At 41.0% G+C, this 21,610-nt stretch overlaps 1 protein-coding gene and 1 long non-coding RNA gene across 6 annotated transcripts in view; one reads left to right on the top strand and one right to left on the bottom strand.

Moving 5' to 3' along the window:
* LOC137332423 (mothers against decapentaplegic homolog 5) overlaps window positions 1-4,586 on the bottom strand; it is a 50,700-nt gene extending 46,114 nt beyond the window's left edge. For 2 of the 5 annotated variants that reach the window (XM_067996245.1, XM_067996249.1), the window contains exon 1: window positions 4,123-4,216. The gene's annotated coding sequence lies outside the window, so the exon portion shown is untranslated. Of the gene's footprint in view, window positions 1-4,122; window positions 4,217-4,484 lie in introns of those variants that run through there. The other 3 variants (XM_067996246.1, XM_067996248.1, XM_067996247.1) reach the window with 3 other exon arrangements.
* Window positions 4,274-12,920, top strand: LOC137332425 (uncharacterized). Its single transcript, XR_010965661.1, has 6 exons — window positions 4,274-4,410; window positions 5,018-5,176; window positions 5,619-5,753; window positions 6,111-6,298; window positions 7,316-7,448; window positions 11,980-12,920. It is a non-coding gene; the product is annotated as an uncharacterized lncRNA (long non-coding RNA).
* The last annotated feature ends 8,690 nt before the right edge of the window (window positions 12,921-21,610 follow it).

Genomic DNA, 21,610 nt, shown 5'->3' with positions numbered 1-21,610 from the left:
CATACTTCGTTGTAAGCATAGAACTCAGTTTTCCCTACCCAGGAACCAATGCAGAGCCAACAGTATAATTATACCTAACAGCCCTTTGTCACTCTAAGCAAGCGTCTGTAGTACAATCCATTAATGACATCACCCAATATGTACCGCTTAATCTTCGAGAAAAAGCAAAGAAAGAGGGAGTATGCAGAGCACACTTGGAGCGTCAAGTCAAAAGACAAGTGGTGGAGGAAGGAAGCGGTGGCCAAGGAGAAAAGGGAAAGCAGTGGTTGAGGAGGATGGGGCACAGGAGGACGATGACCATAGATGTAGAAGGGACAGAGATCACACGCTAATAAGCTAGGGTGTGTGCAAGGAGGTGGGGTTGGGGTTGGGTAGGTCGAAAAAGCAAGTGAGCCTACTCGGGGATGGAAAGGGAGAAAATAAACACTAGGGTGAGAGGGAAAGTGCTCATACATAACAGGAAATGCATGGTACACAAAGAGAATGCAACAAACAGAAAGGGGATTATCTGTTCAAGTAACTGTTCTCAATATTGCAACGTAGACCACTGCTTCCATTTAAAGAATGTAATGTGATTGAAAGTCACCACAAAATCTAGTCAGCATTCAAAATGGCTTGTGACATGGACATCAAGAGATTGTCAGAAGTAATTTTAATGAACAAATTATGTACAATTACTGTCTATCTTTAAAGATGAAAAATGCTGGGGCATCAAACACACAGAATTCATGTCTACCCACTCTGTCTTATAACAGTGCACAAAGGAAAATAACTAAAGTCAACCATTTAAAAAGGGATACATTCATTGTGCTGATAAAAATACAGGTTATGTATTACGTATAACTAGAATGCACGTCATAGTATGTGCGGCACAGGAGGAGGCCATTCGGCCAATCATGCACTTGCTGGCTCTTTGAAGGAGCTATCCAATTAGTTAGTTCCACTACCCTGCTCTTCATAGCCCTGTAATTTTTTTTCCTTCAAGTATTTATCCAATTCTCTTTTGAAAGTTACTATTGAATCTGTTTCCACCACCCTTTCTGGCAGTGCATTCCAGATCATTACAACTCGCTGAGTAAAAAAGTTTCCTCATGTCACCTCTGGCTCATTTGTCGATCACCTTAAATCTGTGTCCTCTGATTACCGAAACTTCTGTAACTGGAATCAGTTTCTCCTGATTTATTGTATCTAAACCATTCATGCTTTTGAACCCCTCTATCAAATCTCCCCTTAACCTTCTCCGTTTTAAGGAGAACAACCCCAGCTTCTCCAGTCTCTCATTTCTGGTACCATTCTAGTAAATCTCTTCTGCACCCTCTTAGGCCTTGACATCCTTCCTAAGAGTGTGGTAAATTGAACACAATACTCTAGTGTTTTATAAAGGTTTAGCATAACTTCCTTGCTTTTGTACTTTACGCCTCTATTAATAATGCCCAGGGTCCCATAGACTTTTTTAAAAAAACAGCCTTCTCAACTTGTCCTGCCACTTTCAAAGATCTATGTATGTGCACCCAAAGGTGTCTCTGTTCCTGCACCCCTTTTAAGATTGTATTATTTAGTTTATATTGCCTCTCCTCATTTTTCCTACCAAAATGCATCACTTCACACTTCTCTGCATTAAATTTCACCTGCCATGTGTCTACCCATTTCACCAGTCTGCCTATGTCCTCCTGAAGTCTGTTACTATCCTCTACATTGGTTGCTACATTTCCAAGTTTTGTGTCATCTGCAAACTTTGAAATTATATCCTCTATACCCAAGTCCAAGTCATTAATATATATCAAAACAAGCAATGGTCTAAACACCGATCCCTGGGGAACACCACTGTATACTTCCCTCCGGTCTGAAAAACAACTGTTCACCACTACTCTCTGCTTTCTGTCCTTTAACTAATTTTGTATCCACGCTGCCACTGTCCCTTTGATCCCATGGGCTTTAATTTTACTTAAAAGTCTATTATGTGGTACTTTATCAAATGCCTTTGAAAGTCCATATACACATCATCAACTGCACTATCCTTATCAACCCTATCCATTACTTCATACTGACTGGCCTGTAATTGCCAGGTTTATCCCTCTCCCCTTTTTTGAACAGGGGTGTAACATTTGCAATCCTCCAGCACCGTCCTCATATCTAAGGAGGATTGGAAGATTATGGCCAGAGCCTCCGCAAATTCCACCCTTCCATCAGTAACCTAGGATGCATCCCATCTGGACCGGGTCATTTTTCCACTTGAGTACTGCCAATCTTTTAAGTACCTCCTCTTTATCTATTTTTATCCTATCCAATATCACCACTACCTCCTGCTTTATTGCTACAATGGCAGTATCCTCTTCTCTAGTGAAGATGATGCAAAGTATTCATTTAATACCTCAGCCATGCCCTCTGCCTCCACAAGATCATCTTTTTTATTCCTAAATCAGTCCCACCCTTCCACTATTTATATGTTTATAAAAGACTTTTGGGTTCCCTATTATGTTAGTCACTAACCTATTCTCATACTCTCTTTGCCCCTCTTATTCCCTTTTTTTAGATCTCCTCTAATTGTATATGCAGTACAATTTTTTTTAAATACTATCACCATTAACACAAATTGTGACTTGTCACTTATCCTATGAAATTGTGACTTCTAACTTAATTTTTCATCTCTCCAAAACAATTGAATTCTAAATTCCATTGCCAATATTTTAAAATCTGGACCTTAGTAGTCTCATGTACATTAACAATTCCAGTGGAAACACAACATTTGTCATTGCTATCAAAGTTTTAAGATACCATTGTTACAATAGACAACTGTGTAGCAACACCTAAATACATACATACCTTGAAATTTGTTGTACTTTTTATTTTATTTGTCTCACTAAAGCTCAGTGACAGTGGGAAACGATTAACGTTGGGTTGTACTGTGACTTATTGGAATCAGCATTTAGAAACACCCACGATTTCATTATATTAGGCGGGAAGGTGTCAGTCTCAAAAAATTAACAAAAAAAATTGATTTCTGTAATTTTCTATAACCCAATATAGATAAGTATTTTAGGGTACACACATCTTCCGAAATATATTGTTATTCATATTCAAAAGAATCACAAATTCTATCACCTTTCAATAATAAACTTGGATGTAACATGTCTCCCAACAACATACCATATTATCCCATCGCAAAACTGCTTTTAAATAATGCACTGAAAACTTCGATGTACACCCGTTTTATTATATCCAAGCACGTAAATCAGACCACCTTAACAGCGATGAAATCTAAAACTGCTTTAAACATCTGCGAAGTGCGGTGTCCTCAGTTTGGCAGAATCTGGGTATCGTTCAACGCTACAGCAGCTGCCTTTCTCCTGTCGAGAACAGAACCCAACCTTCATCTGGTCTTTCCCCTCCACCCGCCACCCCGAGCTTCACTATCGTCTGATCGAGTTTCATGTAAATCACTGACAACACCATCCTTTTCCGCTCTCTGAGATTGCACGCGTCAGATATGGCTCGGAGGAGACGTTTTATTTTTATTTTAAAAAACCCATCCCCAATTCGCTCCCTCTTCACAAAGTGCGCAATACCCGCAACTAAACAGAGGATAAGACACGGTTACGGAATTGGAAAACTTTCCTTATAATCGCTTTTGAAATGTTATTTGACATATCCCCCCCCCCAAAAAAAGTTAAGTTTTACAGCCAATCTGCCGAAGTTTACACACACTTCTCTCTTCCCCACCCCCCACGCTGGAGCTTCGTCCGCAGCCCTGCTCGGGCTCCATTCCGCAAACACAACTATCCCGGTGGAGTTTAACCCACACATCACAAACGAATTAAAGACGGATTCAAATGAAGAGGGGGTGGGAAATGAAGTTGGGGGAGGGGGGGGGGCGAAAGCGATGAGTTGATCAGGGACGGATTAAAGCCCGAGATTACCCAAAGTTTTAAATCCAATTCACCGAGAGAAACGACAACAAATATGCGACTCCCAGTGCTGGAGGTGACGCCATGTCGGGCACTGAAAACTTCTCGCTTCACAAAGCGGGCGGGCGGCCGGCCGATCAGCGCCAGCCTGTGGCCGCCATAACAGCCGCCGGAGCCGACAGGCCGCTCCCAAACAACAGCTTCTTCTCCTTTTTACCTTTTATTCCGCCCTTTTCCCCCCTTTTTCCAACTTTAACTCGATTCCACTGAAGCGCTGGCGACACTCAGACTGGAGGCGGAGCACCGGTCACTGTATCCTTCCGCCGTGGAGGGGGGGGGGGGGGAAGAGACAGGGAATAAAAGGATAATTATTGGACCGGCTGTCGGTGAGAGTGAGTGAGGAGGCGGCAACGGGCAAAATCCATCCGAATCAAACCGTACAGCCACCACCAACGCTCAGCAAAAAAAAAAAGTTCTGAGCCGCAACTATGAAAGTTAACTTGAGGTATGTTTAAAATTCCCCTCACATAAAATTTAGCGCTTTTGTGGGTTAAAGTTGTAGAAATAGCTTACACTCACAGTCGGAGACACTTTACCTTCGGCAATTAAAACTTTAGTCTCGCGCACCCTCTGTCAATCCAAGTTCTGGAACCGCCGAGCTGAAAGCCCACCTCGACAGGCCGGAAATGACGCGTTTGTCGATCAGGCTTTGTCTGCAGAATGTATAGAAGGGTTTCTGACAACGTCATAATGAATCGGTCGAATCCGCCATTGTACTGATGATACCGCCGTGACTTTATAATGGTCACAACGGGATTTAAAAGCAAAAAGAAGAATCTCAATTGTCCAGCTTTATTTTATACTATGTTGACTTTTGGAGATGATTACCCCATCATATGCAACATTTAAGATACTTATATTTCTATCTGTAAAATACGACCGATTTAACATTTCTGAAAATACGATGCAATAGACAAGGATTTAAACAGACACTAAGAATGAATTAATTCTGGACTATAGTTTATATAATATTAATTTATGAAACATTTAAAGCCAGAATCTTGTTTCTTTTGTGAATGCTTTGATACTGAATGCTAGTGTTATAATTTCAGTGATGGTTGGCAAAGGACTGCTAAAGGAAAGAACTTGAATTTATTTGCGCTTTTCACGACCTCAAGACGTCCTAAACGCTTTACAGCCAATGGAATACCTTCGAAGCGTAGTCGCTGTTGTAATGTAGGAAACGCGGCATTCTGGACGTTTTCTGAAATGTAAAGTTGCCGTATTTTTTTCCAGAACAAGTTACTATTTTAAATTCTGCTTATTTTTCTAATAACAATCTGATTTTAATATTGAAGCTTGATATCGGAAATAGTCTTTTCGATGTGAGTTAGCAATTGATTATTTTTCTAAACTTTTAATTGCGAATAGTAATTTTGTGCTTATGGAGTTTCGAAAATGAATATTTCGAAATATATTTCGAAAAAGTGCATATATTGTCGAATTATTAGCTCACGTCAACAAAATCTCTGGAAAACGCAAAACAGCAAGATAGTGCTTAGCAATGTTACGTTTGAAGATTCAGATAAATCATTAAATGTATGACAAAAATACCATATTAAAAATATTTATTACAGCTTAAGGTCACGAGGAGCAAGTTACCAGGCTTGTAAAAACACTACAAATTTATTGTTTTTCTGTTGTGAACTGTAGGCCGGTTGAATGTTGACCTAAAGAAAACATTTTGAGAAGAATGATTTAACACAGGCTTCCAGCGTCACCTCAAAAATGTTGATCTTTTCTACACGTTACCGGGTTTCATTTCAGTTTCTCAGAATGCACACATACGTGAGTGTTCTTAAGCGTGAGTGGTTGTCCTTTTAACAAAATCGCGTTTAGTCATTAAAATAGCTCAATAAAATGAAGGAAGTAGACTGCAGTGCCGGGTTTATTTGTTTTTGCATATTTTGAACTGGTGAAATAGATACTATAAACATTAAAAAGTAATCGTAGCGATACTGGCTAATGGCTCTAGAAACTTGATATACACTGAACCGCTAAATGCAATCTTAATGCAGTTTATACGTCAGTTTAAACATAAGAATTGAGAACGGATGCTCATTTAGAAGCGTTCATGGGAATGTATTAATGCAATGCGATCCTGATTTTCTTTCTTTGTCTCCCTATTTTCTGTGGCGGATGAAGCTCTCCTCTTTGTATTGGGTTTCCTGCTCATTCCAGGGCTGTGATCAGGCTCTTTGCTTTTGGCCCAGTGGCTACATGACGTTGGGGAGATTGGCGACGCGAAGTCTGCGATTCAAAATCCCAGCGAACTTCTTTCCACATCACCGCAAAACAGTACAAAATCTGAAGTTTGAACAGGAACTGTCCAGGTGATTCAGTAGTAATTTAACGTCACTCAAAAAAGTTACGTTAAGGACTTTATTTTTTAAGTTGTTGCATGATTTTAAAAAAGATGCTACAATTTACAAGGGCGGTTCTGAACATTATCGGTAAATTCATCGTACACAGAGGGGTTTTTCACGAATATGATTAACCATTGAATAATCAATATCGTTCAACATGGTTTTTAGGTAGTTTCTTGATCTGATCGATTTTTTAAAACTAGCTCCGTAATAATTCTCGAGTATTTTTCTCCTTCCAATGCAAATATATATATATAATAGCTAGATAAATCGATATGTTCATTGTATTCGTTTTTTAAACTTTAATACGTTTTGTAAGTTAAATGCATTGATATATAACTGAGCTTGTTTGAACAATTGATATTAAATATTGTTGCATCGTCATTATTCATGTTATCTCTGTGAGCATATTTGGACATTAAAATGGTAATTTTAGCACATTTTGAATGGGTGAAGGTATCTTTGAATTGGAAATTTCTGATCTAACAAATTAGCATGTTGCTTGGTTTAGATCAGCGAGAGATCATGGAGGTGAATTTCCTTGGGGCTTTTCCAGCCCAGCCGCCATAACTTCACTCCCCGGCGTGAAGCACGATGCTACGGTCTCCACTTGTCGCTGTAATAACTAGAGGATCCACTGGTTCGGACAGGGATTTTTAATTCCAAAGAGAATAATTCGGTATTGCAATTCTGCCATCGTAACTGTGTTAAATCAATCATCTCTCCTTTGAAATGAAATAACACCTCAGGAAGAGCCTGGATCTGTTTCAAAGGATTAAATATGTGGTTCTTGGGCAAGTGGAAAGAATCAATTATTTTCAGAAACAAAAATGAAACATTGAGAAGAAGGAAGGCATTCCCCTTTATTTATAGTGGTGACTGCTGAAAGTATTTGGGTAGAAATTTGTGACAGATATGCTCAGAGATAGTGAAGTGTTTTTTGATTGTTTCCTGGAAAATAACTGTTTTCTTTATCCACTGCAGGCAAAGAAATAAATTCGTTCCCCTCACATAATGAAACTGTGTATGTATCATGGGGGAGAGGTATGAGGAAGGCATTTGCAGTTTCTGCCACATCATCAGTGTTTGGCCTTCCACTGTGCATCTGTAGTTGCAGGTACCTCTCACACACATATACACAATTAGGCACAGGAGTTAGATGGGCATCGAAGTAATTACTTTTATTCAGCCGGAAAGGTGGTTTCATTGAGGCCAGGCTACCACTGCCCACTAGATATCAAATGGGCAGACTGTTTTTTAAAAATGGGCATTTTCTCAGGAAACCAAAAGTCACATATAAGAATTTGCAGTTATATGACCCATATTACATAAACTAAAGCATTTCAACCAGGTTATGACTCCCTGGTTTTAATTTTTAAAAAACTTTACATTTTAAACATTATACAGTTCATTATGTTCCTTCATGGTTAGAGATATAAAATAAAAAATTTTTGAAAAAATAATATAAATTATGATTCCTTTCAAAAGTTTTGTGGAGAGAGACTTAATACAACAACTCTTTACCTAAAATATCAAATTGGCAGAGTAACCCATCAGTTTAGCATGCAGGTTTTTATAAAATGAACCAAGAAATATAAAACATATCAAATATATATAATAAACACAAAAATAAAATAAATGCAGCTGCTGTACATTATAGTATATGTAAAACAATGGCAACATTTCAAAGTGAAAGTTTGACTCGCCACACAAGTAACATGGTGTATTTGTACTAAGCAAACAGTCTCTTGCATATAGTAACTTACATGATTTTTCCTGTTATGCTTTATGTTGGTTTGATGTTATTTTACAAAAAAACCCACAAATTCCAGTTACCTGCACTGAACCCAATAATGGTCACCTGGCTGTTAGGCTTGCCAATACTTTTCCATTGTTGAATAGGACGGGTGGCTGCAGGTCTTACGAACATCAAGTCTTGTTATGCTCTGTGAATAGCGACTCCTGCTATCAATCATAAAACAAATATGAGTTGACGGCACAGATTGCTTGCAGAGTGTCATGGGTGCATCTTGGGAGATTTGTCCACAGAGTGCTTACACAAATTGACACTGGTGCATTCAGGTCACTATAGTCTACCACCTTGTTGACTCTCTTCATTTAGCTGACAGAGTGATAGCTCTGGGAACTCCCATGAACTCAAGCCCTAGGTTTCTTAGAGAAGCACAATCCCTGAGAGAAAACATTACAGACATTTCAAATAACATACACAAAATGCTACAGCATAGAAAAATTTAATTCTCTTGCAAATATTGTAATTTTTATATGCTCATTATATCACAAACTTTATTTCCAATACTAAGTTCCTCAGCTCAGCACAAAACCAAGGTAGCAGCTGAAAGTATTTTTAAAGCATTTCAAGCAATTTTTATTGGTGCCCCTTCTATGTTTGTTACTGGTAGTTGTTTTCTGACTGGTCATTTTTGATTGGTAGCTTTTGAACTTTATGATTGGTTGTGTTTGTTCCTGCTTGTTACTTGCTCATTGGTACATTCCCAAACTGTATGGTCATGATTTGTTGCTGTTTTATGAACACATTTAAGCTAATCATATGCCAGTATGGCACAAACATTGCATATCAAGTATGACATCTAAGATGTGACAAACATGCTGGATACAATAGACATAACAAACACACAAGCAACATGCAGATTTCCTGTGACATTGCTCAAAATGAGTCAGAGGATACATTATTTTTAACAATATTGGAATAATGTCATATAACACACCAATGTATTATCAGGGCCATTGTTTTGCTAGCCGCTTTCCTTGCCTTTATTTAGTACATTCCCTATCTCTTCAATTCTGATTCACTGCTGTTTTACTTTGAATTAATCAACAGTGTGATGCCTGAAGTGTGATAGGGGGCAAGTGTGATGCTTCCAGGAAATGCACGCCACATTCTAGACTGTTAAAATATTATAGATAGACTGAGAAGTGGGTGGATTAGTGCAGTTGACCAAATCACATCAATTGACTAACAGATTCAATGTCTTATGTGTTTTTTTAATCATTCCAGGCAGTAAAAAGTGTTGGAAAAGATAAAGGCCTTAAATAGAGGGAGTGCAGACAAGTTAAAAGGGTGTTCCTTGGGTCTAAGAGAGACTTAGAAAAATGCTAAGCACAGACTAAACATAATAGTAAAAAGTTACTTCAGTACTGTAACAGTAAAGGGGCAGTCAGAGAAGGTGAAAACTATAAAAGATGCAAATGGAACCAAAACTGAGGATGAGCATAAGATTGTTAATATTCTGAATATCTTCCCTTGTGAAGACTTGGTGGAAGTAAAGAGTAACATGACTGCCCCAAACAGATAACCAAAATAACGACTTTGATATGAATGAGATGGGGGTCCTTTTGAATATATATACATGTCCAACGATAACATTTTTAGACTTGTCACATAAGTTATGATTAGTTGGATACATTGATGCATCATTACACTTTTAAGAGTTTTATATTTACAAATAGATATGTATTTAAAGGTACTCTGAAGGGATACAAAAGGTTTATGCTTGGTCTATACTAATAATTAAAAATTATGATCTATTCATTTTCATCATTTTGTGCATCACACTTGAGTACATCTCTTTCAACACTTCCTCTAAGTGAAACTTTGTTGCAGGAAACTGTATCCATTTCAATACTCTGTCCTTAGCAGAGTGCTTATTGGACTTACTGTAATTTCACACCAGGCTACCAGATTCTCTCTGAAAAAGTCAATATTACCTAACAGACTAGAGGTTTACAAACACTAATGACTTTATTTACAAACACATTAAAAAATAAAGCACAAGCAGCAAATAATAAAAGTACAAATAAGAGGATGTAATGGGTTAATTACATTGAGAAAGGCATGGATGTTAGGGAACTTGGGGAAATAAATAGTGATGTCTTGAGGAGTGTACATATTACAGAGAGGGAGGTGCTGGAAGTCTTAACGCGCATCAAGGTAGATAAATCTCCAGGACCTGATGAAATGTATCCCAGGACGTTATGGGAGGTTAGGGAGGAAATTGCGGGTCCCCTAGCAGAGATATTTGAATCATCCACCGCTACAGGTGAGGTGCCTGAAGATTGGAGGGTAGCAAATGTTGTGCCTTTGTTTAAGAAGGGCGGCAGGGAAAAGCCTGGGAACTACAGACCGGTGAGCCTGACATCTGTAGTGGGTAAGTTGTTAGAGGGTATTCTGAGAGACAGGATCTACGGGCATTTGGAGAGGCAGGGACTGATTAGGAACAGTCAGCATGGTTTTGTGAGAGGAAAATCATGTCTCACGAATTTGATTGAGTTTTTTGAAGGGGTAACCAAGAAGATAGATGAGGGCTGTGCAGTAGACGTGGTCTACATGGACTTTAGCAAAGCCTTTGACAAGGTACCGCATGGTAGGTTGTTACATAAGGTTAAATCTCACGGGATCCAAGGTGAGGTAGCCAATTGGATACAACATTGGCTTGACGACAGAAGACAGAGGGTGGTTGTAGAGGGTTGTTTTTCAAATTGGAGGCCTGTGACCAGCGGTGTGCCTCAGGGATCGGTGCTGGGTCCGCTGTTATTTGTTATTTATATTAATGATTTGGATGAGAATTTAGGAGGCATGGTTAGTAAGTTTGCAGATGACACCAAGATTGGTTGCATTGTGGACAGTGAAGAAGGTTATCTAGGATTGCAACGGGATCTTGATAAATTGGGCCAGTGGGCCGATGAATGGCAGATGGAGTTTAATTTAGATAAATGTGAGGTGATGCATTTTGGTAGATCGAATCGGACCAGAACCTACTCCGTTAATGGTAGGGCGTTGGGGAGAGTTATAGAACAAAGAGATCTAGGAGTACAGGTTCATAGCTCCTTGAAAGTGGAGTCACAGGTGGATAGGGTGGTGAAGAAGGCATTCAGCTTGCTTGGTTTCATTGGTCAGAACATTGAATACAGGAGTTGGGATGTCTTGTTGAAGTTGTACAAGACATTAGTTAGGCCACACTTGGAATACTGTGTACAGTTCTGGTCACCCTATTATAGAAAGGATATTATTAAACTAGAAAGAGTGCAGAAAAGATTTACTAGGATGCTGCCGGGACTTGATGGTTTGACTTGTAGGGAGAGGTTAGATAGACTGGGATTTTTTTCCCTGGAGAGTAGGAGGTTGAGGGGTGATCTTATACAAGTCTATAAAATAATGAGGGGCATAGATAAGGTAGATAGTCAAAATCTTTTCCCAAAGGTAGGGGAGTCTATAACGAGGGGACATAGATTTAAGGTGAGAGGGGAGAGATACAAAAGGGTCCAGAGGGGCAATTTTTTCACTCAAAGGGTGGTGAGTGTCTGGAATGAGCTGCCAGAGGCAGTAGTAGAGGCGGGTACAATTTTGTCTTTTAAAAAGCATTTGGACAGTTACATGGGTAAGATGGGTATAGAGGGATATGGGCCAAGTGCAGGCAATTGGGACTAGCTTAGTGGTATAAACTGGGCGACATGGACATGTTGGGCCGAAGGGCCTGTTTCCATGTTGTAAACTTCTATGATTCTATGATTCTACCTTTTCATAAGAATAAGTTCTGGTCTAACGTAAGCATTTCTATCAATTCAATTTGCAAGGTAAATTCAGACTTTTTCCTCTTTGTTCTCACAAGGTTTGTCGACGAGAACTCTTTGACCAGATCATACTACAGGTATGCAGACTGCTCTGTTCTCATTGGTGTCGGAATTCTTGAATGTTGTCGCACCCATCTTTGAACTTTGCAGATGATGGAGAGGTTTTTTAGGAGTCAGGAAGTGAACCACTCATCACATAACACCCAACCTGTGTCTTGCTTGTTGATACAGCTGATCTAGATAAGCTTCTGGTCATTGGTGATCCCCTGGATGTTGATGGTGGGGGATTCAGTGATGATCCCATTGGAGGTCTGTGGGAGGTGGTTGGACCTTTTCTTGTTGGAGATTGTTATTGCCTGGCAGATCTGTGGTGTGTTATGTTAGCCCAAGTCCGGATATTGTCCAGGTTCTGAGGTAGGCTGGTGTGGGAAGTTCCATTATCAGGAGTTGTGAACGGAGCTGAATGCTATAGAATCATCAACGAACACCCCCACTACTGACCTTAGGGTAGGTCATTGATGAAGCAGCTGAAGATGGTTGGGCTGAAAACACTGCCCAGAGAAACTCCTAGAACAATGTCCTGGAATTACGACGATTGGCTCCAACAACCACACTCACCTTCCTTTGTATCAGATATGACTAACTACTGGAGGGTTTTTCCTTTGACCCCCCCACCACCCCTAACTGACCTCAGTCTTGCTAAGGTTGCTTGGTGCCACAATCAGTCAAATGCTGTCTTGATGTCAAGGGCAGTTACTCCCACCTGCTTCATTGCATTCTTGGCAACATTATGTTTAAGAAATCACGATATAGGCAAGTATAGTTGGTTGTATGTACTCATGCAAAAATGTTCAGGCTTTCAAAATCAGCTTCAGTTTAAGGAAGCTACTCACAATTTGATATCATCTTCCCCTCATTGTCATGCATGTAATTGTTCACATTTGAATTTAAATTTTAATCAATTTAAATTGACTATAATTAGTAGCATTTTGTTTCCTTGCTTATTTCTTTTTGTATTAAATCTGTTTTATCAGAATGTTGAGATATTAAGCTATAGCTCAAGCAAACAGGGTTCTAGGTTGTATTCACTATAAAATAAAGCATACCATTTTGTCTTTGGTTAGGCCTCACTTATAATACTGTGTCCCGTTTTGGTTTCATCTTTGGTTACACTTCAAATTTTTCCCCATATGCAGTCAACAGCATCATTGGTAAACAGTGGCCTTGAACAAAATGTTTTTCATGCACATGAAATACATTTAAAATAATATAAAGACTAGAAGTGATTTCTTATGCTTTAAGTTTAAATCTTTCTTATTAAATCAATTTTGAACATATGCAGCCAAATTGTATTTTCATCATTTAGAGCACCATCTGGTGGTAAAACAAATAACTCCCATTCAGTTCTAAAGTCTCATAAATCTGTAATTCTGCATTTCAGAAAATAAACTGACTGGTGGCTGTTTTTCCACCAAAGACTTTAAAATCCAGTATTTACCAAAATATATTTCATATATATGCTAAGTTAAAGATGTACAAGGTACAAAATGCCAAAGGCCATTTATGCTTTAATTGGATTTACAGGTTAAATTAATACAATTTTATTAACAATTTGCTGACTATGGGCCAATGTTCCTGCCTATGCAAATTCTAACCAAAAAGTAGAAGAAAGGTGGTGCAGTATTAACAAAAAGTGCCAGTAAACTGCTTATTCTTGTTCAGTGCTGCTTTTTTGAAGATTCATACTCTTCAAAATTTAATTAATGAACAAGTTGGGGTGTGAGACTAATTGGATAGCTCTTTCAAAGAGCCGGCACAAGCGCAATGGATCGAATGGCCTCCTGTGCTGTAAGATTGTATGATTTACGACCAGTGACTGATTAAAAAATAGATTTTTGTTTGCTCATTAAGGCCATGTTACGATCATTAATGAGAGTTCGAGCACAGAGGTTGGGAAAAGGGGGGTGAACCTCTGAAGGAGGGTCTAAGTGATTTAAACCAAAGAATTATAGATTAAGACTGAGCAGAGCATAAAGGAAGCTGCATGAGGAATCAAAAATAAAGAAAAAGTCAACAACTGACGTCACAAGACAAGGAGGAGCGTCGAGGGTAAGTCAGTAAGTAGTTAGTTCAATAGTTAGTGTTTTTTGTGGTTATTGGGGATAAAAGGAGCAGGAGCGGAGGCCAGAGAGCAGAAGGAGCAGGAGCAGAGCATATAAAGCTGAGACCAACTCAAACACAGGCAGAAGTTTGAAAGAGTGACATCACAGGACAGCAGGTTGGTGAGTAATACATTTTTTTGCTCTCTAAACTAGGAACCTATAACTTGCTAATACTTTATTAAATTAATAACTTAAAACTAGATAAATTAATTAGTTTAAAAAAAATAAACCAAGTGAATTAATTACATAAAAACTTCAAGAAAATAAATAAAACAAGGTTAGATGGAGATGGCAGTGCAAGTGGTGTGCCATACTGCAGCATGTGGGAGTTTGTGGAGAGCAGCGTGATCCCAGGCAACCACATCTGCACAAAGTGTCTGAAACTCGAAACTTCGGCTCAGAGTTCTTGAGCTGCAATCGGAGGTACAGACATTGCGCTGCATTAGGGAGGGGGAAGAGTGACCTTATCAAGGAGGCAGTCACACCCCTTAGGTTAGGCAGTGGTTTAGATTTGGTTAGTGGTCAGGGACAGGAGGATGTGTCTGCGAGTCAGGCAGGTTTGGGGACCCCAGATGCAGTGGTGGAGGAGCCTCAACCTTTGCCCTTGTCCAATAGGTACGAGATACTTGCTACCTGTGTGGATGAGAACAAAGCCTGCAGGGAGGATGGGCAAATTGACCACGGCACCATGATAGAGGAGGCCATTCAAGTGGGAGGAGCGAAAGGGAATGTGGTAGTGTTAGGGGACGGTATAGTCAGGGGGATGAATACTGTTCTCTGCAGCCACGACATGGAGTCCCGCAGACTGTGTTGCCTGCCCAGTGCCAGGGTTAAGGATATCCCCTCGTGGATGAGGAGTAACATGGAGCAGGAGGGGGAGGATCCAATTGTTGTGGTCCACATAAGAACCAATGACATAGGAAGAACTAGGAATGAGGTTCTGCTGAGGGAGTTTGAGGAGCTAGGGACCAAATTAAAAAGCAGAACCTCAAAGGTAATAATCTCTGGTTTACTACCTGAGCTACACGCAAATTGGCATAGGGACAAACAGATTAGGTGGTGACATGGCTGACAGAGTGGTGTGCGAAGAAGGAGTTTCAATTCACGGGGCACTGGCACCAGTACTGGGGAAAGAGGAAGCTGTTGCTTTCAGAAGGGCTCCACTTAAACCGGGCTGGGACCAGTGTCCTGGAGAATTGAATAACTAGGGCGGTAGATAGGGTTTTTAATTAATAAGGGGGGGGGGAGGGAAGGAGAGGGTTCAAGTAAGGGTAAATTTATAAGTCTAAAGAGAAAAGTCAAGGCTGTAGAGCAGAGTAGCGATTTGGGTAAAAACAAGCAGAGTGTGTCAGGAAGGAACAGAGAGTTTAACAATGGTAATAAGGCATTAGTGACTAAGGTCACAGCAGGGAAAAATAGTAGTTAAAATTAAAGGCGCCATATCTGAATGCACAAAGCATTCGTAACAAGATAGATGAATTAATGGCACAAATAGAAATAAATGGGTTTCATCTAGTACCCATTACAGAGACATGGTTGCAGGATGACCAAGGTTGGGAACTAAATAGTCCAGCATATTTTAAGAAAAAATAGGCAAGATGGAAAAGGAGGGGAGGGGGGATAATAAAGGATGAGATAAAGGCAGTAGTGAGAAAGGATCTTAGCTCAGAAAATCAGGATGTAGTATCAGTATGAGTGGAGTTAAGAAATAACAAGGGGCAGAAAACACTGGTGGGAGTAGTTTACAGGCCCCCTAACAGTAGTTATAATGTTGGACAGAGTATAAATCAGGAAATTAGAGGAGCACGTAACAGGGTTAATGCAATTATCATGGGGGTCTTTAATTTTCATATAGACTGGGCAAACCAAATTGGCAAAAGTAATTTGGAGGACGAGTTCATGGGCTAGACAGACTAGATGCAGGGAGGATGTTTCCCCTGGCTGGGGGGTCCAGAACGAGGGGTCGCAGTCTCAGGATACAGAGTAGGACATTTAGGACTGAGATAAGGAGAAATTTCTTCACTGAGGATGGTGAACCTTTGGAATTCTCTACTACAGGAGGCTGTGAAGGCCAAGTCATTGAATATATTTAAGAAGGAGCTAGATAGATTTCTAGACACAAAAGGTTCAAGGGGTATGGGGAGAGAGTGGGAATATGGCTAACTAGAGAAGTTAAGGATAGTATTAGATTAAAAGAGTAGTAAGTACTAAGCCTGAGGATTGGGAGGTTTTAGAAAGCAGCAAAGGATGACCAAGAAATTGATAAAGAGGGAGAAAATTGAATGAGAGTAAACCAGCAAGAAATATAAAAACAGATTGTAAGAGCTTCTACAAGTATGTAAAAAGGGAGAGAGTAGTAAAAGTAAATGCAGCTCCCTTCAAGGCTGAGACAGGAGAAATTATAATGGGGAATAAGGAAATGGCAGAGACATTAAACAAATATTTTGTATCTGTCTTCACAGTAGAAGACACAAAAAAATACCAGAAATAGTGGGGAACCAAGGGTCTAATGAGAGTGAGGAACTTAAATTAATTAAGATTAGTAAAGAAAAAGTACTAGAGAAATTAATGGGACTAAAAGCCAACAAATCCCCTGGACCTGATGGCCTACATCCTGGAGTTTTAAGAGTTGACTGCAGAGCTAGTGGATGCATTGGTTTTGATCTCTTGCATAATTCCCTAGAGATTAGAACGGTCCCCATGGATTGGAAGGTAGCAAATGTAACCCCACTATTCAGGAAAGGAGGGTAGCCTGACATCAGTAGTGGGGAAAATGCTAGAATCTATTATTAAGGATCCAGTAACAGGGCATTTAGAAAATCATAATATGCTTAGGCAGAGTCAACACAGTTTTATGAAAGGGAAATCGTATTTGACAAATCTATTAGAGCTTTTTGAAGGTGTAATTAGCAGGGTAGATAAGGAGGACGTTGGCAGGTTGTAATTGGTGGGGTGTTGCAAGGATCAGTGCTTGAGCCTCAGCTGTTTACAATATATATCAATGACTTAGATGAGAGACAGAGTGTAATGTATCCAAGTTTGCTGACAATACAAAGCTAGGTGGGAAAATAAGCTGTGAGGAGGATGCAAAGAGGCTGCAAAGGGATATAAACAGGTTAAGTGAGTGAACGAGAAAGTGGCAGATGGAGTATAATGTGGGGAAATGTGAAATTATCCACTTTGGTAGGAAGAATAGAAAAGCAGAATATTTTTTAAATGGTGAGAGGCTAAGAAATGTTTGTGTTCAGAGGGATTTGGGTGTCCTTGTACATGTATCACAAAGTTAACACGCAGGTATAGCAAGAAATTAGGAAGGCAAATGGTATGTTATACTCCCAACTCCCTTGCAATAAAGGCTAAGAGTAAGCAGGTCTTGCTGCAATTATACAGGGCTCTGGTGAGACCACACCTGGAGTACTGTGTACACTTTGATCTCCTTACCTAAGGAAGGACATATTTGCCTTAAAGGGGGTGCAACAAAGGTTCACTAGATTGATTCCTGGGATGAGAGGGTTGTCTAAGAGGAGAGAATGAGCCTATATTCTCTGGAGTTAAGATGATGAGAGGTGATCTCATAAAATTCTGAGGGCTTGATAGGGTAGATGCTGAGAGGCTGTTTCCCCTGGCTGGAGAGTCCAGAACTAGGGGTCATAGTCTCAAGGTAAGGGGTTTGGCCGCTTAGGACAGAGATGAGGAAAAATTTCATCACTCAGAGGGTTGTGAATCTTTGAAATGCTGTACCCCAGAGTATATTCAAAACTGAGATCAATAGATTTTTGGACACTAAGGGAATTAAGGGATATGGGGTAGGGTGGGAAAGTGGAGTTGAGATAGAAGATCAGCCAGAATCTTATTGAATGGAGGAGCAGGCTCGAAGGGCCAAATTGTCTACTCTCCTATTTTTTATGTTCTTGTGAACTCGTGCAATTGCAGTCAAATCAAAAAGTCAATACTTTACTCCAAGTCAGACTTCGATTCGGTCAGTTCAATGAAAAGGATATTCCAAATATCAGAGTACACAGTTTTCTGCCCAATAGCATCATTGTAATGCCCATAGGAGGGTCTATCACATATGGGGGGGGGGGGAAGAGAGAGAAGAAACAGGAAGACTCACCATACAAATGGCATAAGAAGCACTCAACACACCAAGTAGTAGCCAAGGTAGCTGGTGTCCTACAACAGATTCAGCTACTTGGACATGGCAAATGAAAACTGAAGTGTGCCATTGGTCAAAAAGACCTGCAGGAGCAATCAACCATCTTTCATACACTGCCAGTGGGAGTGGCCACCTCTACCTTTATGTCAGAGACTACCAGACAGCCACAGGGGATATCACATTCTTGAGGAGTTGTTTCTATTCCAACTATACCCTGTGCAAAGGAAAAAACTTGTATTTATATAGCACTGTTCACAACCTCAGAATCTCCCAAAACACTTCACAACCAGTGGGTGAGCGGCGGGAGAGAGCGAGACCAGAGCGGGGATATAAACAGCGCGGAGAGAGCGAGAGTTCAGTCGGTGAGCGGCGGGAGAGAGCGAGACCAGAGCGGGGATATAAACAGCGCGGAGAGAGCGGGACTTCAGTCGGTGAGCGGCGGGAGAGAGCGAGACCAGAGCGGGGATAAAAACAGCACGGAGAGAGCGGGAGTTCAGTCGGTGAGCGGCGGGAGAGAGCGAGACCAGAGCGGGGATATAAACAGTGCGGAGAGAGGGAGAGTTCAGTCGGTGAGCGGCGGGAGAGAGCGAGACCAGAGCGGGGATATAAACAGCGCGGAGAGAGGGAGAGTTCAGTCGGTGAGCGGCGGGAGAGAGCAAGACCAGAGCGGGGATATAAACAGCGCGGAGAGAGCGAGAGTTCAGTCGGTGAGCGGCGGGAGAGAGCGAGACCAGAGCTTACTCTGAGAGCGAGACTCTGAGACCAGCGGCAGTTCGGGGTGACATCACCAGTCAGAAAGTGACGCGGCACAGGGGAGGCAGCTGATTGGTGAGTAGGTTCAGGTGAGTATTTCTACCATTTTACTGTAAGTAAAGTAATAAGAAAGGGAAGATCTGCAGGTTTTATAGCAGATAGTGTTTTTTTTTAGTGAACCTAGGTCCCTAGTATAGATAACATTTTCTAATTTCAACGTAATTTAAAAGGGGTAACTCAGCTAAGGCAAGTCATGGCAGCAGACCTCGCACCCGTGATATGCTCCTCCTGCAAGATGTGGGAAGTCATGGACACTACCAGTGTCCCTGCCGACCATGTGTGCGGGAAGTGTGTCCACCTGCAGCTACTGACCGATCGTATCTCGGAGCTGGAGCTGCGGGTGGACTCACTGTGGAGCATCCGCGATGCAGAGAAACTCGTGGATAGCACGTTTAGCGAGTTGGTCACACCGCAGGTAAAGGGTATACAGGCAGGAAGTGAATGGGTGACCACCAGGAAGAGTAAGAGGTGCAGGCAGGTAGTGCAGGGGTCCCCTGTGGCCATCCCCCTCTCAAACAGATATGCCACTTTGGATGCTGTTGTGGGGGATGACTTATCAGGGGAAGGCAGCAGCAGCCAACTTCCTGGCACCACGGGTAGCTCTGCTGCACAGGCTGGGAGGAAAAAGAGTGAAAGAGCTATAGTGATAGGGGACTCAATTGTAAGGGGAATAGACAGGCGTTTCTGCGGCCGCAACCGAGACTCCAGGATGGTGTGTTGCCTCCCTGGTGCAAGGATCAAGGACGTCTCGGAGCGGCTACAGAACATTTTGGAGGGGGAGGGCGAACAGCCAGCTGTCGTGGTGCACATAGGCACCAACGATATAGGTAAAAAAGGGGATGAGGTCCTAAAAGCAGAATATAGGGAGTTAGGAGGTAAATTAAAAAATAGGACCTCAAAGGTAGTAATCTCAGGATTGCTGCCAGTGCCACGTGCTAGTCAGAGTAGAAATAGGAGGATATTTCAAATGAATACGTGGCTAGAGGAATGGTGCAAGGGGGAGGGATTCAAATTCCTGGGACACTGGAAACGGTTCTGGGGGAGGTGGGACCAGTACAAACCGGACGGTCTGCACCTGGGCAGGGCCGGGACCGCTGTCCTAGGAGGAGTGTTTGCTAGTGCTCTTGGGGAGGGTTTAAACTAAAGTGGCAGGGGGTTGGGAACCTGAGCAGGGAGAGAGAGGAAAGCGTAACAGGAAGGGACAGAAGGTATGGAGTAATAGGTAAAGTGTTAAAAAAGGAAAAAGCAGGAACTAAGCGTCACAAAACAGATTTGAAAGTTCTTTATCTGAATGCACGTAGCATTCGTAACAAAATGGACGAGTTAACGGCACAAATAACTATGTATGGGTATGATCTTGTGGCCATTACAGAAACATGGCTGCAGGGTGACAACCACTGGGAATTAAATATGCCAGGGTATTTAACAATCAGGAAGGACAGGCAGGAAGGAAGGGGAGGTGGGGTGGCTATGTTAATAAAGGAAGGAATCACTGTAATACAGATAAATGATATTGGGACAAAGCATCAAGATAATGAAACAGTTTGGGTGGAGATAAGGAATAATAAGGGGAAAAAAACATTAGTGGGCGTAGTATATAGGCCTCCTAATAGTTGCAGCTCTGCTGGAAGAAGTATTAATCAGGAAATAGTCAGGGCATGTAATAAGGGAACAGCTATAATTATGGGGGATTTTAATTATCATATTAACTGGACAAATCAAATTGGGCAGAGCAGCCTTGAAGACGAGTTCATTGAGTGCATCAGGGATGGATTTCTTGAGCAGTATGTAACTGATCCTACAAGGGGGCAGGCAACCTTGGACCTGGTCCTGTGTAATGAGTCAGGATTAATTAATAATGTCCTAGTTCAGGATCCCCTTGGAACGAGCGACCACAACATGGTTGAATTCCATATCCAATTAGAGGGTGAGAAGGTTGATTCTCAAACAAGCGTACTGAGCTTGAATAAAGGAGACTATGATGGTATGAGAGCGGAATTGATTAAAGTGGACTGGGAAAATAGATTAAAGGGTAAGACGGTACATGAGCAGTGGTGTTCATTTAGGGAGTTATTTTACAACTTTCAAAATAAATATATTCCACTGAGGAAAAAAGGGTGTAAAAGAAATGACAGCCATCCGTGGCTAAGTAAAGAAATCAAGGATAGTATCCGACTAAAAACAAGGACATATAAGGTAGCCAAACTTAGTGGGAGGATAGAAGATTGGGAATTCTTCAAAAGACAGCAAAAAGTAACTAAAGGATTGATTAAGAAAGGGAAGTTAGATTATGAAAAGAAATTAGCAAAAAATATAAAAACAGATAGCAAGAGTTTCTATAGTTATATAAAAAGAAAAAGGGTGGCTAAGGCAAACGTAGGTCCCTTAGAGGATGAGACCGGGAAATTAATGGTGGGAAACATGGAGATGGCAAAAATGCTGAACAAATATTTTGTTTCAGTCTTTACAGTAGAGGACACTAAGAATATCCCAACACTGGACAAACAGGGGACTCGACAGGGGGAGGAGCTAAATACG

The sequence above is a fragment of the Heptranchias perlo genome, chromosome 14 (assembly GCF_035084215.1).
Source record: "Heptranchias perlo isolate sHepPer1 chromosome 14, sHepPer1.hap1, whole genome shotgun sequence".
Taxonomy (NCBI): Eukaryota; Metazoa; Chordata; class Chondrichthyes; order Hexanchiformes; family Hexanchidae; genus Heptranchias; species Heptranchias perlo.
Note: the sequence above shows the minus strand (reverse complement) of the source record. Positions and strands in the feature narration are given on the sequence as shown.